This window comes from Halyomorpha halys, unplaced genomic scaffold, assembly GCF_000696795.3.
Source record: "Halyomorpha halys isolate HHAL.00 unplaced genomic scaffold, Hhal_1.1 Scaffold550.1, whole genome shotgun sequence".
NCBI classification, from domain to species: domain Eukaryota; kingdom Metazoa; phylum Arthropoda; class Insecta; order Hemiptera; family Pentatomidae; genus Halyomorpha; species Halyomorpha halys.
In genome coordinates this window covers 744146-749298 of record NW_027112242.1, presented here as the reverse complement: position 1 = coordinate 749298, position 5153 = coordinate 744146, and the positions used below count along the sequence as shown (strand labels likewise).

The following is a 5153-nucleotide window of genomic DNA, read 5'->3' as shown; positions in this document are numbered from 1 at the left end:
TTTTTATTATTTTATTTCTAGTTTTCGACTCGATTAGTATAAGAAAAACTGTTTTAATTTGAATACTCAAATTCTACATATAATTTTATATCTATTAACCTCTCCCCCTCTCCCCCCGATGCATTTATTTTTCTTGTAGTGACTAATTATATCATTGTTTCATAATTTACAAAATTTACGATACCAAATAATCATTATTATCTCAAGAAAGTTATAACCTTCTGTAATACAAAGTATGTATATTTAACGAAAGTAATATTAAAATAAAAAACTATAAATTAAATCTGTTATTTTTTCTTCTTATGGAAATTTTTTCTCTTTTCAATACGATTACACCGCAATGAAGTTCTGTGTAGAACTTCTATGTATGGACTGTTGGTAAATATAAAATACATAACGTGTTTTAATTGGCCCAACCAATATTTACCCAAGGAAAAATTACATATAATACAGAATGAAGTTTCTATGAGTAAATATTTATGAATTATAATGCGTCTTGCATTGCTCATATTTTAAAATTTCCATTTTAATTGATAATGTATATAATAAATAGTTAAAAGAAAATAACAAAAAAAAAAAAGTAACAAAAGGAGGAATAGAAGAGTAAAACGGTTCACGAAAAACGTGATGATGGATATCGAAAGAGGAGGGAGGGGGCAGCGGAGGTCATGTACATCCGAAGACAGTGGAGTGGCTTCTTCCAGGCGATGGGTCTATGGGACAAGATCTTTAGATCTATCTACTTTTTTGGGGAAATTAAAAAAAAAAAACTGGACAAAAAATACACATATTTTTTTATTAGTTATAGATTTTGAAAGTGGCTAAATCCATTTGAGTTCGAGTCGAAATATTCCAAGAGTTTTCGTTGGATTAAATTTTGGATGGCCACGGGACCTTCTAATTTAAATTAAAACTTGAAGTTTCACCAATCACAAGATTTTCAAGTGTATATGAAACATATTGTATTTATTATTTGTACAGTTGTAAATCGCATTAAATAAATTTAAAAAAGGGTTAAATTTAAAATATTGGTAACATATAACCATATACAGTAGAATAACCAAATTTGGTTTTCAAGATTCTTTATTGATTCACTTAATACTCCAACGTTTCGGCCATTGTGGCTATTCTGAAGTACATCTTAATTTTCATATCACAGCCCTTAGTCAACAAGTCTTTAAAAAAAGTTGCAGGTTCGCCATTATGTAATACAGATTAGCCAATTTTTATTTTTGTCTACTATTTAACTAATTATATATTTTTTTTATTTGCACTTTTTGTTAAACTATCACCAACTTATCAACAATACATTTAACATAAAGGTTGAATACCACTTTCAAAATAAACGACTCTTATAAGAATCAACAGGGATATTGTTTTATCCATAAAGAAAAAAAAGAAAAGGGAATTTCTAATATTCAGTTAACGATTTTATGGAATATAATTATAAACCGCTTTGATACACAAAATATGAATATCAAATATTAAACATCAATTAATCATCTTCATTTTTTTATATCATACATCAAGTAAATATTCTGAGGAAACTTTTTATAAATATCCAAAACACTATAAAAAAATTAATGAAATGAAAAAAAAAGGGGATATTCCTTATGATCAAAGTTCATTGACGATAAAATTCCCAGTTTTTGAGGAAGAATAAAGTGACTTCCCCAGTCACTTATCAAATCCGCGATAGAGCCTGAGGGTTTTCCTCAGGATGTGGCTAAGGCAGAACAGGATGATGGTTGCTACTCAAGTATTCAGGATAATATAGAAAGCAGATGACCCGTAGAACCCTCTTGGATTTCACTCTTGGCATGCTTCCGCTTGCGGGACACTTTTTTGGCACCGACGTTCGTTCTTTCCAGTGCCAGCTCGATACCTCGCCAATGCTCCCTGTCTTACGCCAGTTTTCTTTTTTCAGCGTGTTGGTGCTCTGAATCGCAATGTTGGAGTTATAGTTTCTTAGATAAACGAGTAGAAATAGTTATAGACAAAAAATATTTTTTTATTTGTGCTCAAAGCTATAATCGGCTAGATATCTTTACATCACAGAGTGGAAGTTCAATTGTTTCGTCTAGCAAATTAAACGTTGAACTTAAAAGCCTAAGAAGATGAAATTCACAGATTAGTTCAATGGAACTCCATATACGGCGCCATAGGGTTTAAGAAGAAACACGAGTATTAAAAATAAACTAAAAAATATTCTTATTTACCAACAAAATGATATATACCCTAATAAAAGCTAAATTTTATCGTATGAGGAATACCTTATCCATCAGAAGTGTGTCACATTACCATACACTTTTAAAATGAAAGATAAAAAAAAAAATTGTGGTTTTTAGACTTCATTATCAAGATAACAAATTAATAATATTAAATAAAAAATATTTTCGATTAATAATAAACTTCATACGCATAGTTCAAATACAGACCAATGTCTTCAAGAATTCCTCAAATCCGAAACCGAGTTGGAACATATTTAATAGCGAAAAGCTAGGATGTTTAAGGAAATAAAGGGGACTAACATTTTGAAAGAATCTTATCTTTATTAAAATTTTATTGAGCAAGTATAAGTCGTCAGTGTCATAAAAATTTAACTAGCATAATATTAGAGACAGGGAGTATAAAAATAAGCTTGTGGTCCATGAAATCTATAAGAGCTATCACGTGTTATGTTCCCATTAAGGCAACTTCTATTAAAATAATATGATTATGAGAAGAAAAATAAGACGATTATTTGTCTTTTAAAGGCTATTTCTAAATAATATGAAAAAATAGTAATTTAAGTAATATTATCCAATTAATGTGACAGGGATTACAAAATTTAACCCTCGGTATAAAACACGTGGATAGGACCTCTTTCGATATACCTAAATCATCCCTACTCAAAAGTTAAGCCACCCTTATGTTTATTGTTAAGCGAAGGTTTTGGAAATGCAAAAAGTTCAACTATCACATTCCGAAAGCATGGGAGAGGAAGAACACACCATAACTAATCCCATTCTCAATCAGCTTCCAGGCATTCCTCCTCTTCGGAATGTTCCCGTGTGGATCTTCCTGGAAAACTGTTGGCATGAAGTACGACTACACGGGCGCCACAAGAAGTGTTAAGATGATTGCTGTGGATTATCAAGAATAAGGCTTGAAGAGAGCGAGACTGCATATATCTAGGGCACCTTATGCACGTGCGATTCAAGAAACTAATGCCTTCAGGTACTGCGATATGAAAGAGAAAAAAATAAATAACCATAGATTGCGCATAAAGTTGAAAGAAAGCAGTGCTAGAATCAAGCTGGAAATTGTATATATTCATTTACAAAAAAGCAAAGTAGTAAATTTTGATGTTGATTTGCATTAATTATTACTTTTTATATATTGATTTTTGACACATAGAAGTAGAATTTATCAGTCTCGAAAATTACACATGTAACACTAGTCCTTTCACAAAACAATGGAACCCTTCAAAAAAAATTTCAACAAATTTAAATATATCAGGTTTTTTTTTTGGTTTTTTTTATGATATGAAAGTAAAATCGAGATCTTATTTAATTTTTTTTTTTTAAGGAAGTAACAATTACAAAACATTATCTCCTCTAGCTAGTAATGTGCCAGTCGCTTTCAATCAGACATTTCATCGGTAACAATATCAGTCACTAAATGTTTATTTTCGTCTGAAAAATATTTTATAATTTGAAACGTTACGTACTATGCGAAGGAATAATACAGATAAATAAAATATATAAAAGCTTATATAAATCTAACTGTAATATTACGATTGACTAGCGTTTATATTATTATGAAATTTTGCTTTAAAGCATAGAGTGACAATGTATTTTGTTATTCCTTGTTATGGATGTATATGTGTTATCAATATCATATTATCTATCATGTGACATTATAATATATTCCATAGATTTTTTCACTTTTGTGAAATAAAAAAAAATATGCCTAAGTAAAAAATCTGTTTTAGCCGATTTTGTTTTATTTTAAACATTTTTTCCTGTATAAATAAAATCCTTTTTTTTTTTTTAAATTAATGAATAATTAATTAGCTGAGACATGTTACGCGAAAATGTATTATTTTCACTAAGGAAAGATGTGAATCACTTATCATAGTAGTTGGCACAGAAACCGCTAGGTCGCTCTCAAATGCAGTTAGAGTAGATTTCCTCATTAAAATGATAACAATTATAGCAAAAATATTTGAGCCAGTCATATCATGTCTTCCGTGCTGAGATAGGCTCGAGGAAATATACACCATAAGGTAGTACATATGTGATATTCAAATTAAAAACAAAAAAATACGAAACATTTGTCAATAATGTAGCATATTGACAAAGTCAAAGTAGAAGGTGGGGATATTGTTAAGCCGTTTCGAATTTTGAGATTAGCTCCGAGGCTTCATGGATCTAATAGCTGCTCAGTTTTCCACAAGATTTAAAATATTCCCAAAAAGTTTTTTCATGGAACAGCAAGAACACCAGAAAGGTATTTAAAAATGAATTTATTAATTAGATTCAATAATATTTTTAAAAATATGAAATAATTTCTGATGATATTTTAAAGTAAATCTAAAAACCATTTCATTCTGTTATCTTCTTAGGTTGATTAACAGGATGTGACACAAAAAAAGTAACTTTTCAATTATAGATGGCAGATTATTAATATTTTAACAACTTTAGAGACAATATAGAATCATCTTTTTTTGTTACTAATATAATTAAAATTTAATTATTAAATTATAACTATTTTAATTATATAATCCACGGCTTTACAAAACTGCATTGACAATTTTATTATTAAATAAATAATAAGTATTTGATTTATTATGATCAGAGAACAATTTTTCATACGGAAATAAGAATAAACCTATTTTTGTGCGTATATAATCACACACATGTATATATACTCCAAATTTTATACTTTGTCCTTAATTTAGTTTATAGGTAAAATTCTCAAGAAATGAGATATTTTTGTATTATTTTTTTATGTTATAATCACGTTATAGTAATAAATAAAATAAATTAATCATTGCTGAAATTTTAAATTGAAAGGATTAACTAATTCCTATAAAAGGTATATATTATGAAAGAGACTTGCCATAAAAAAATCTCTAATTTTTAAATCTTAGTTCTCTCTTTAAATCT

At 28.7% G+C, this 5153-nt stretch overlaps 1 protein-coding gene and 1 long non-coding RNA gene across 13 annotated transcripts in view; one reads left to right on the top strand and one right to left on the bottom strand.

The window, feature by feature from the left end:
- raskol (Ras GTPase-activating protein raskol) overlaps window positions 1-5153 on the bottom strand; it is a 758358-nt gene that overhangs the window by 32514 nt on the left and 720691 nt on the right. The window lies entirely within an intron of this gene.
- LOC106684166 (uncharacterized) overlaps window positions 4318-5153 on the top strand; it is an 18832-nt gene continuing 17996 nt past the window's right edge. For both annotated transcript variants that reach the window (XR_001343656.2, XR_010844173.1), the window contains exon 1: window positions 4318-4494. This is a non-coding gene — a long non-coding RNA (uncharacterized lncRNA). The remainder of the gene's footprint in view (window positions 4495-5153) is intronic.